Source organism: Gracilinanus agilis, chromosome 2 (assembly GCF_016433145.1).
Source record: "Gracilinanus agilis isolate LMUSP501 chromosome 2, AgileGrace, whole genome shotgun sequence".
Taxonomy (NCBI): Eukaryota; Metazoa; Chordata; class Mammalia; order Didelphimorphia; family Didelphidae; genus Gracilinanus; species Gracilinanus agilis.
In genome coordinates this window covers 565,471,355-565,484,653 of record NC_058131.1, presented here as the reverse complement: position 1 = coordinate 565,484,653, position 13,299 = coordinate 565,471,355, and positions in this window count along the sequence as shown.

Genomic DNA, 13,299 nt, shown 5'->3' with positions numbered 1-13,299 from the left:
TTTATATTCAAGTCGTTCACCCATTCTGAATTTATCTTGGTGTAGGGTGTGAGATGTTGATCTAGACCTAATCTCTCCCATATTGTTTTCCAAATTTCCCAGCAGTTTTTGTCAAATAGTGGATTCATGTCCCAAAAGTTGGGCTCTTTGGGTTTATCATACACTGTCTTGCTGACGTCATTTACCCCAAGTCTATTCCATTGATCCTCCTCTCTGTCTCTTAGCCAGTACCATATTGTTTTGATGACTGCTGCTTTAGAGTATAGTTTAATATCTGGTACTGCTAGGCCCCCTTCCTTCACATTTTTTTCATTATTTCCCTTGATATTCTTGATCTTTTGTTATTCCAAATGAAATTTGTTATAGTTTTTTCTAATTCAGTAAAGAAGTTTTTTGGTAGCTTGATAGGTATGGCACTAAATAGGTAAATTAATTTGGGTAGAATTGTCATTTTTATTATGTTAGCTCGTCCTACCCATGAGCAATCAATGGCTTTCCAATTGTTTAGATCCAGTTTTATTTGTTTGGAAAGTGTTTTGTAGTTGTTTTCATATAATTGCTGTGTTTGTTTTGGTAGATAGATTCCTAAGTATTTTATATTGTCTAGGGTGATTTTAAATGGTGTTTCTCTTTCTACTTCTTGCTGCTCTAGTGTGTTGGAAATGTATAGAAATGCTGATGATTTATGCACATTTATTTTGTATCCTGCAACTTTGCTAAAGTTTTTGATTATTTCTACAAGCTTCTTAGTTGATTCTCTAGGATTTTTTAAGTATACCATCATATCATCTGCAAAGAGTGATAACTTAGTCTCCTCCTTGCCTATTTTGATACCTTCAATTTCTTTTTCTTCTCTAATTGCAACTGCTAGTGTTTCTAGTACTATGTTGAATAATAGAGGTGATAATGGGCATCCTTGTTTTACTCCTGATCTTATTGGGAAGGCTTCTAATTTATCCCCATTGCATATGATGTTTGTTGATGGTTTTAGGTATATAGTGTTTATTATTTTTAGGAAAGGTCCTTCTATTCCTATACTTTTCAGTGTTTTCAATAGGAATGGATGCTGTATTTTGTCAAAGGCTTTTTCAGCATCTATTGAGATGATCATGTGATTTTTGTTTGTTAGACTATTGATATGGTCAATTATGTGGATGGTTTTCCTAATGTTGAACCAACCTTGCATTCCTGGTATAAATCCCACCTGATCATGTGTGTTTCGGTCAGGAGAGGTTAAGAGCTGCTTCTTACTCTGCCGCCATCTTAACCCGGAACCCTTGAGGCACTTTTAAAAGAATAGTTTGGAAGGTTTGTCTGAGTGATTTCAGCTTTCACTGTTACTAAGCCACCATCTTGGCTCCTAGAGAGGAATATTTCCATTTCCCTAATGTATAGGTGAAACATGTTCTTTGTATAGAACTCAAAAGTTCTGCTATACAAAGTTGAATCCATTCCAGAGATAGACCTTTGTAATAGGGTCCCACTGCTTCTGATTTCACACAAAAGATCTACTAAGAATTAGAAATACAGTTACCCTTCTAATCTCTTAGCTGCATCCTCTTTCTCTTCTCAGTCTAATTCCTTTTGGGGGAACATCAAGGAGGAATTTCCAACTGTCAGCATTATGTCAGCACTTTCAGTGAGTCTTAAACCTTAAGGTAATATTTCCAATTTCTCCTCAATTATACTACTATAGCCCTAGGAACAACTGGTTAAGGTTTTATTCAGAGCTGTTTCCCACCACCTTTCAGCTAAGGTTGGTGTGCTATATATTCTGGGGTACTACTGTGTACCAGAGGAGACAAAAAATATTTTCACTATTAGTAAGAAAGTCTGAGTTTTATAAAATGGTTTTAAATGAAGCAGGGATCTAATTAACCCACAGTTACACAGCAAATAAAATATGCCAGGAATATTATCAGAGAATATGAAAACTGGGACTTTATCAAATGTCATTTATATATATATGTTTTTTACCAATGAGGAAGCTGAGAACCAGAGATAAAATGACTCCTAACTCTGTATCCAGTTTGCTACATAACCATTTAATCATATTTCTTCATTTGTCCTTGATGCCTGTGCCTCTGTTTCCAGATGACTTATTTTGCTTTTCAGGCTACTATTTTCCTTTTGCCATTTTTCATCAACCACTTGATTTTTCAATTCCTTTTTTAAGTTCCTCCATAGCCTACCTCCAATTCTCTATTTTTTTCTAGGCTTTGCTTGGAGTTTCCAGGATCTTGTCCTCATCCACCAGTTCTCTTCTTTGGCACTTACCACTAAAGAAGCTTTCCATTGTGGCTTTTTTTCTCTCTCTTATTACTCATTTTATTTACTTTTTTTTTTCTTCTGCCCTATGGACTATATAGACTTGCCCCTCTGTTGATTTATTGAACCAGAGTGTTTGAGCTTTTCTGCCCTGAGGCTGAATCTTCTCTTTTTTCACTCCTTTGTTGGTAAATTGGATTCATTTGGTTGAGCTAACCTGCTAAGCTGGCCTGCCATAGGGCAAAATTTTCACTGTAGCCAATGGACTGAGGGTGTCCAGCCAGGTGCTCCCCACCCACCCATCCCTCCTTGCCAGTCCTTGTTATAACCCTGGACCAGATATGGTAAGTCAGAGATAGGCCCTCACAGCTACAGTCTCAGCCCTGAACTTACACAGACAGCCAGGTCTTGGGTGTTGTGGGTGTTGTGGGTGGGGGAGAATGTCCTTCCTGGTGGCCCCCTAAATTCCTCCCTGCCATTACCAGAGCCCTCAGCCATGTATGGTAGGTCAGAGGCAAACCCTTGATGCTTCTGTCTCCCAGTGGGGGCTCACACAGTCAGCTGAATCTTGTCACAAGTCTCAATGTACTGGGTGGGGGAGGGTACCTCTCCCTTTTCCAGTGAACATGGACTGTGCCTACCTTTCAAGTCATTTTCAGTGGGAGAGTCTCCTGAATTCTTCTTATTGGGTTTAAATTTGTTTGCTTTGAAGCACGATATGAATATTGATTTGGAAGGATTGTCAGAGAGATTATGACTTTAGGTACTCCTAGGCTGCCATGTTGGCTCTGCCCCACCCTGCTCTTCATTTGTCTTTAAAATTAATTTTTTCCCTACACCTTGCCATCCAACAAAATATATCTTCAAGTATTCCAATTGGGAAATCATACTGTCAATTACTCCTTTTTGATTTTAATAGTCCTCACTTTCATAGTAGAAACAGGTTGGGCAAAATAAGCTGCTCCCACAGAAACCACTAAAACACCTTGGTCAGAAGGAGAGAAAGTCGATACTGGTTCCTACTTTTCCAATCTGGCAAGTGATATCTAGGTGAGCACCCATTGGGTGCTTCTTCATTCACTACTTGATTACAATTCCTTTCCCATGAACTGGATAAGAAAATATTCCAAAAAATCTTATGGAGAAACTTCACAATTTATTCACTCATTCATCCTTTCTTCCTATCTACCACTTCTGATTCACTTGTTAATTTAAAAACATAATTACCAAGTCCTATTTTAAACTGTGAAGGATACAAAGGAGTAAAAGACTCCCTTATTCTCCAGGAGCTGACAAACTAGTGAGGAAGATAAAACAGGTGCCCAAATAATGACTTCAAGGCAGTGTATGACAAGTGTAGGATAATGTGTATTTTAGGAGGCACTCAGAGGAAAGAGAGATCATTTCTGTCTGGAGCAGGGGTCGGCAACCTTTTTGGCCATGAGAGCCATAAACACCACATTTTTTAAAATCTAATTTCGTGAGAGCCATAGAGTGCTCACAGTGCGCGCTCCTGTAACAGTGCCTGAAAAAAAAATTGACTTTATGGCACCTGCAGAAAGAGCCATATCTGGTCCTCAAAAGAGCCAGATATAGCTCGAGAGCCATATGTTGCTGACCCCTGGTCTGAAGGATCAAGATGAAATTTGAATTGGATCTGAAGAATGGATAGAATTTTTTTGAAGCAGAGATGAAGTGGAAGGACATTCTTAGTAGAATGGGCAAAGAGGTAGAGAAAACACAAGGTTTTCATTATTATCACTTTACCAATCAATTTTCCTTGCTGGTCAGAACAAAGATTAAAATGGTAGTCATTTCTCCTACCTTCTATTTCAAATTACCATTGGCTTTCAAATATTCATTCTGTTCTGGGTCTATCCAAGTATACTATCATCTTTCCATTTTGTCCCCATTCAGCAAAACTAACCAACATATTTTAAAATCTGACATTTGCATCATTCCACATCCCATACTTCTGCCAAGAAGTTAGGAGAGAAATCTTCTCACAACTCTGAGGTCAAACTTGGTCATTACAATCTCATAGCATTCAACTTCAATTAGTTTAGATTGATGTAATTTCTTTTTACATTATTATAATCATTGTTTTAATTTTTCCCATTTCTTACTTAACTGCATCCATTTATATGTACTTATGCTTCTCTGTATTTATTGTATTAATTTTTTTCTTACAAGACAGTAATATTCCATTATTTTCATTTTCCAGATTTGCTTGACCATATCTTGCTTTATATTTTCTTATCAGGTTTCTGCAACTACAAAAAGTGCTGTTAGACTTTAGTTTATTTGCAACCTCTCTTTTGTTACTGATCTTCTTGGGGAATATACCTAGCAGAAAAATCCCTGGGTCAAAGGTATAAACATTTTAGTCATTTTCTTGGCATTATTCCAAAATGCTTTCCAGAATACTTGAAACAATTCACAGCTCTACAAAGTATTAACATACCCATTTTATCACAATCTCCTCAACCCTGACTGTAACAACCTTTTGTCATCCTTGTGAATTTACTAGAGATGAAGTAGTACCTCAGACTTGTTCTGATTTGCATTGAAAGAAGGTAGGTGAGAGAAAAAGGGAGAGAGAAGCAAAGAGAAAGAGAAAGATAAGGGGGTAGACTCTGGCTGGTCATTCAACTTGGTCCAAAACATCCAATGGGACTGGTCAATCTCTCTTAGGTGCTTTGGAACAGGTTAAATGACCAGAAACAAAGAGTGTGACTATTGAATAGATGTCAAATTGTTAAAATGAAATATTCCAGGGCTTCATCCTTGGTACTATTCTTTTTAATATTTTTATTAATTACTAGAATGAAAGCAGAAATGGAATGCTTACTAAATCTAAATATTACACAAGGCTAGGTACACTCAATATACTGAATGAATAAAATCAAAGATGTCCACAGATGGTCACAATCATTAATAACTCTCAAATAAAATGAAATTTAATAGATGTTACCACAATTAAGAAAGCAAAGTAATTGTGGGACAGGAAGGCAGAGGCTGCTGCCAACAGCCCTAATAAAGGCTGCAGTTTTTCTCAAACTCTGAGGGTACCTAGATGAAAGCAGGGAGAGCCAGAACTGCTGGAGTGGTATTTGTTACAGGCTAGATCTTTTGGGTCACAGATATCTTTGGCAATCTTGTGAAACATATGGATCCCTTCTCACAATGTTTTTAAATGCACAAAACATATAGAGTTACAAAGAAACAATTATACTGAAAAAGAAAACAAAATTCAGGACCCCCTAAAATCTATCCAAAGGTTGCCAGGTTAAAAAAACTCTAGGGCTAAACCATTATATTACAGTGGTGAGTCTCAAAAGGAGTAAGAAAGCCATTAATATCACTTCGTGGTATATATATACAGCATTGTGGCTTTGGCAAAGTTTAGTGATCCTAGATAGAACTTAAAAACCACCATGTGTAAATTTGTTTCTATTAAAAAATATATTCTGAACTCCAAAGGACTTTGATATTAACTTTTTGAGCACCACTCTTGGAAATTAGGGAATTCCTAGACCTCTAATGGGAAACCAGAAGCATCTGGGAAAATTCTAGGAAAAGCTAAGTTGGCAAATTTAGAAAAAGTAAAAGTGGGCTTATTGTTGTGGAGTTGAGATTCAAGGAAGCACTTTGAAAGTGCAAGCAAAGAAAACAACAATCTGGTTCTTCCTTGTATAGTTTTCCACTCCTTTCCCTCTACAAACACATTGGGGGTACATTTCTCTTTTTCTTTGCATTATCTTTGGTTCCCCTAGAACCATGTTGGGAAGACTATGGCACACATGCAGGCACATGCCAGAAGGGACTGCTCCATTCCCCCAATCATGCCTGAGGACATTTCTCACATAACCAGCTCCTCTGCCCAGCAGTCCAGGTGGAGCAGTACCCACCCACCCCAATCTGGGGTAAGGCAGGGGGTTGCAGTTTGGGCACGGGATCTCTAAAAAGTTTGCCATCACTTCCCTGGAAGCAGGGTCAAGTGTGGGAAGAGTGGGTTAAAACTAATCATTTCCTCCCCCCCCCCCATTTATCTAAAACTCTAGGTTAATATAACTTAAGCAGATTTCACATGGGACCCATAAAAAGAGGGAATTCCCACATCTGCTGAACATGGTTTTGGGATTATGGTGGGGAGGGAGAATTCATAAGGATTCTTCTCTGTTAAATTTTTCATACGAAGATCCAGATTTTCAACTAACTCCTAACACTGGTTCCTATTCCTTTTCTGTAGGATTTATATTAGATTTTTAGTAAGTTTTTTTCCTTCAAATTCTTTTTGTTCTAGAGAATGACCTCTTTCTTACAGGAAATGTGGAGGGAGAATCTGACCAAAAAGTTCTGAAGAAACAGAAAAGGGAAAAAAAGTGTGTATTAACGAATTAGTTTCAAGGTTTGCAAATCACTGTAACTGTATCAACATGTTTGGCACCATTAGGTCAAAGTAAAACCCTTTTAAGTTATCCCAACTTCCTTATTTTACTTTAGGTTCTAATGCAATGTGCTGGTCACACACAAGAGAAATAAGGTTGGATGTACTACACTAAAATATTGATTATTTAAAGTGTTGTGGGTAACCACAGTTAATCAATCCTCTTAAATGCATCTGTCTTTAACTGATGTTTTAATGCAAAAACATACTTAATAGCTGGATGTTTTCCAATATAAATGGAAGGCATCAAATAAAGATGATTTTAAAGGAAATTAAATTGTTTGGAGACTAAGACAAAATAACTAAAACATTTTGGTTTGAAAAACGCCACATGCTCATGAGAGCAACAGCCTTTTGAGCACTATGAATCAGCTTTAATACTTGCTAGTTGAATTAGAAGCAGTGGGACATTCCCCACTTCTCCCACCACTTGTATTGAGAGGGCTGCTATTTTAAATTGTGCATAAATGAAATTCTCAAACTCCCATAAGAAGTGAGACAATGTTTGTGAGGCAGAAATGTGGAGGGAAATATAAAAAGGTAGCAGTTGGGTTTTTATTTTGGATTAGCATGTATTTCATCAAGAAGAGTGAATAAGAAGTAGTTTCATTTTTAAACCATGCAAAGAATTTTAAAAGCAGACCATAAGGTGCCACATGAGTTAGCAACAATCAAGGGATCCCAAGAACATAAAGTCACCATGTCTGGTTGGGTGACTTGTGAAAAGGAAAAATCGTTTTAAACTGCATTCAACTATGTTAAAGCAATGCTGTATTCATACTCCTTTACATGAAAGATCCTTCTTTCACATTTTTTGGAGATCTGAGGGGTAAGGGACATTTTGCAAAATACTAAGTTCAAATTTGGAAAAATTTAAAATATATTACTGGACACATTTCAGTATCAATGTAAATAAAGCATACTGCAAATGCAGAAATAGCAATTATGGACTTTCTTCATCCAGGCAACATTGCATAGCCTTCTCCAATTCCTCCTAGATGTTATTATGGGAATTGGTTCAAGAGGCACCTCAAGAGGAATTAAGCACATGTTAACATTATCTGTAGAGGCAGACCAATGTAGTAAAGACTACTGAATTTATAATCAAAAATCAAAAACCTTATTCCAGTTCTGTCACTAACTACTAATGTGACCTCAAACAGTCTTTTCATCTCTCTGAATCTGTTTCTTAAGCTATAAAATGAGAGAATTGGACTACAGGACCTTTAAAGCCCCGTTCCAGCTCACCATTTTATGCTCAGACCCCTATCTGTGGAATGTTGCTATTTCAATGGTGTTAAACATCCTATAAAGGGTTCACTTAGCAAGCTCATCAAGGCTAATTTCACAGCAATGAAATTCTCTGCCATGTATTTCTGAAAAGTCAACATTGTGAATTTTCTACATTAGCAACATAGGAAATGTAATTCTTCAATCAATTACATGTGCAAATTGTAGGAAAACCTATGTGTCGATACCATGAGACTTCACTGAATTTGCAATGGTTAGTTTCTCATCAAAGATGGAAGAAATTTGTTTAAAACCAAATCCTTTTCAATAGTACAGTGACCCTGATTATGCCCAAAACTATTGCAAGCATGGTTTCTTCAGTAACATTAGGGTATAGTAGGCTTTGCTTTCTTGTAGGTACCACTTTTAAAGTGGCCTCCACTGTATTATTCCAGCCCATAAGAAAAATTATTACTTAATGATGCATAAAACTAATTATTATGAAACAAGACTGAATTTGTATGGCAGTTGCTCACAATGTGGAAAATCACACTTCTTCATGCCCTATTTTCTTTTAAGATGTGTGCCCTGTTTCTCTATCATCTAATGTGTTCTGTATATATAAAAATAAATACTCTTCACAGCAGGGTCTTGGCTTGGAGGCTTCAGAATCCAATAAAAGAGTCCTGTAGTTTAATGGCCCTTAAATGCTCAACATCTTTTTCACTTAATGTAAAATCCATCTGATCTAATAGCTGTGACTGAATCATAGATATATAATTTTTTCTATTAAATGTTAATTTTCTGACTTGGCAGAGCAATAGGAGCTATAAATTATTAAGAAGGCAATAACCTCTATAAACTCTTTGCAGAATTCAGAATATTCCCAAGGCTGCTATTTTGAAAAAAAATTGAAAACCAGCTTTAAAAATAAAGTAAAAATTGGGTCCATTAAGTACCACAATTTGGTGCCAACTATCAATTATAAGAAACATTATTTTTATTGATGTTTCTTCTACTTGTTTCACTGAATTAAAATACCACATATACATACATATATACACACACATGTCAAACACACACATATAATGCTAGGAAAGCAACCCTCACTAGTCTGGGCTGTATTTTATTTACATATGACATTTTTGTGACCTTCCTTTTTTGCTTGAATTCATTCATCGCTGATGTTTGTTCAGCAAGGCATAAATAATGAAAATGTCCTTTAATACATAGGTGATGCCACGTACCTAATTATACTAAATACATGCATTATTTCTGCAAAGGAAAGCTTCCTGGGATGTCAGTGTCACCACAGAAGCCTGTCCTTTTTTTTTTTCCATTCTGCATTCATGATTTATTTGAGCCAGAAGTCCAAATAGAAAGAATCAGACACTATGCAATAAGAAGCATGTTAACATTTAATTGATGAAGCTGGTTTATACACTCCTACATCTTAATGAATCAAAGAACTGAAAGATCAAATTATTTATTCTATTTTGTGACTTCTAAGAAACAAATTCTTCAGTGCAAATAGCAACTGTTTCCAATCCTAACTTTTGCTCTTTTTCTGCTATTATACAGGACACTGACACTCCCTAGGAGAGTGAGTTGGTTAATATCCTTATTGGGGGTGGGGAAGAAATCCATGCAAATATATAGCCAAATATATAGCCAAAACTTTACATCACATGATTGTCAATGCTGCATATGGTAACTTTCATCCAAATTCTCTAGAGTGACTACTAGTTAATAAGTCAGAACTTGGTGGGAGGAGGAGGGAAAAGAGAAGAGGGAACAAATAAAAGATTGCACAATAAATTATTTTCTTTAAAAAGGCATTAGGAATTGTTCTGGAGAAAAATTTGGGAGTTATGCCCAAAGGGCTATACAAGAATAAATACCTTTTCATTCTGTAATATAACTTCTGGATCTGTATCCCAAAGAGATTAAAAAAAAATGGGAAAGGACCTGTTTGCACAAAAATATTTCTAGCTGCTCTTTTTGTGGTGGCAAAGAATTGGAATCTAAAGGGATGTCCTTTGATTGGGGAATGGCTGAATAAACTGTGGTAAATGATAGTGATGGAATACTAGTGTGTTATAAGGAATGATGAACAGGATGACTTCAGAAAGAGCTGGAAAGACCAACATGAACTGATGCAAAGTGAAACAAGCAGGAAAACATTGTACACAGTAATTGCAATATTGTAGGACAATCAAATGGGAAAGACTTTGCTACTAACAGCAATACAATGATCCAGGACAATGCTGAGGACTTATTAAAAAAATAAGAATACAATCTACTTCAGATGAAAATGTATGATTTATCACTTGTTTATTTGGGTATATGTTTTGGGGTTTTGATTTTAGAAAATTATTCACTTACAAAAATGAATAACATAGAAATATGATTTGCATGATAATACATGTATAATCCAGAAGAAGAAAGAAAAAGAAAGTGGAGTTCAGTATAAAACTTCTTATGAGGCAACTCTGTCAGGAATCTTATAAGTAAAAAGCTTAGAAGTTGCATTGGGAAACCAGAGATAAGCATAGCTACCATTCCACCATAGGTTGAAGCATAGGCTACCTGAGATTAGAAGAAACAGATCTCAGGCAAAGGGAAAGGGAGATGCCACCAGAAGCAGCAGTGAGAGCCCCTCCTGCCAAAGTAATTAATAGGTCCAGCTACCACAAATAACAACAAATTGGCAGTGGAGCAAAAGCTAAGATATTAAGACAAGAATAACTGTAATTGGGCAATGCAGGAACCACAGGGAACATTAATGTTCCCCATGAACTATGTTATTCCCTCTAGTTCTCAGCTGGATTAGCAGAGATGAGTCCTTTTCCTTAGTTATGCCCTTTATGGCCAGGAAAGTAGTATTCCCTTAACTTGTTAGAGTTATTTCTTCCCCCTCCATAAGAGAAAAGGCATTTGAAAATGTCTTCAAATTTCCTTTGCACAGGTCCAACAAACATCCTGAAAAGGATGAGCCATTAGAGGTCACTCTAAATTTCATACCCATTATAATAAGTGAATAGGTCACTCTGAGTGTGAGCCACTCAAACAATGAATGGAACCCCTCAAAATCTGGAGACACCATTTTAATACTTTATTTTACATATACAGTCCAAATTGCCTACCATCTCCAAGAGGGGGGAGGGAAGGGATGGAGGGAGACAATTTGGATCACATAATTTCAGAAAACAGGTGGAAAATTGTTATTACATGTAAGAGAAAATAAAATTATCTTTGAATTTTAAAAAAGGCACTAGGAAGTATTGTTCTTTCTCTGTCTCTGGGATAATTTAAAATAATTAATTCAATGGCATTACCCAGCCATCAAGACCCAAGAAAACAAGTCGTAAACACTCTTTTTTCTGTGTTAAAACAAATAAAATGAAGATTATCAATGGCTTGATCTATACATAATTATGATTTAGGATTGTCTTAAAGTCCCTCTAAGGAAGCAGCTGGTATTCAGTGAAAAACATCCGTCCAAGTTTAAGGGTTTTAAAAGCAGAGATAAGCAAATATATTTAGAATAACAGGAAAATTCAAACAATGTGAAATTTTGTTGGAATACAGTGAGAATAGCCCATTTTAATAAGCAAAATTACAACCTTAAAATTAAACTCATTTTGAGATTTAGAAGAGCACTGGTAGAGCTAATATATATATATGTGCGTGTGTGCATATGTATATTCACCTTAATATTAAAAATTAATATAATCTGTGTAAATAGAATAGCCAGATCCCATTTAATAGTCAAGAATCTACTCAACACAGGCGTGCTAATGATGTCACTCCCACCTCCCTTAGTGGGGAGGGGAGACGAGTTACCCACACGTGACAATAAGTAACAAATCAAGAATAAGGGACTGCCCTTTGGGCAGTCCAAATCAATGTAGAAACTGCCATTTGTCCATTTGAATTAGAGGTGGACCACAGGAAGTGATGAAAGACACATTCTCTTTAAGTAAGTTAGTGAACTTCCTGTAGAGGGAGTTGGCGTCTGGAACTGGAAGAAGAAGCATCTCCTGAGACCACAGACAGATTACACTCTGTATTGTCACGTGGGTAAGTTAGGCTGGCTTCCTTGGCCTAGCTGGGCCAATTCTAAACTCTGCCTATCCGGCTGTTGGGCCTTGCGGCTTACAGCTTCATTTATTTAGTCTTCTAACCTCCCTCTTCTCTTTATCCCTACTCACCTTCCTGATTGTAAATAAACTCCTCAACCCGATGCTGACTTGGGTCTGATTTAATTACGGAATCAACCTGAATTGTTGATTCCTGGCGGCCACATATTTTAAAGATATAACTATAATAACTAAATTTTATTTCTTACAAATCTCTGATGTGGGTGTCTGATCTCTTTATTATAGTAAACCCTTCTTTTTCTAATACTGGCTTGCTGACAAAGTCAGATTATTCTTTTTTCTGTAGGGTAGGAAAGGGAAAAAGCAGGAGAGGCAGTTAGGAAATGTTTCATTAAGGTCCTATGAAAAAATGGAGATTTTGCAGCTTTTACAGAATACTCACCAGACCCTGGTCAATGATTTTACTTTTAACTCTATGCTCACACCATATGATCCCTCTAATACATAAAGGAAGAAAAACCAAAACCATCCATTATATGTGATCCACTTATTTTACCAAAAAAGGGTTTTATATTCAACCTTGTAAAAGCCAACAGGAAAAATAGAGTTGACCCAATTAGATATTTATGTTTCATTTTAGGTGGCTAATACTAGACTTTGAAGTAATTTCCCACTCTGCTCTGATCACCAAGAGGATATGAGGAAGTTATTTTAATTTGTCGATCAGTTACAAAGATATTAAAGCCACAACTCATTGAAAGCAGCATTTTATTGATGGATATAGGAGAAATAAAATATATATAGTTTCCCAAAAATTAGGAAAATATAATTTTGAAATGTCAGTTTCAATTTAGCAACTTCTCTCTAGTAAGATTTCAACAAAATGATAAAAGAAAACTTAAAACTTAAGTTTAACATGTGGACCCTTAGAATTTAGATTCTAAGAGATTCTACTTAAAAGTTAGAACAGAAAAGCAGCATATAATCATGCTAATAAAAAGTTAAATATTCCTTATGCAAAATTTAGCACTTCGCATTAATGTTTTTGAAAATTACACTTTAGAAATTCCTATAATTTGCTATATAGCTCTCCATTTAGCAAATGAGACCCGTCCTCTCTAGGCAGTGGTTTCCATTTTGATGGCTGTTTGCCCTGAGCTTTGTGAGATAGCTAGACTCATAATCTGCCTCAAGAAGCACTAACCCTCTAGGGAAAGGCACATTCTCTTTAATGCAAGAAAATTTGGC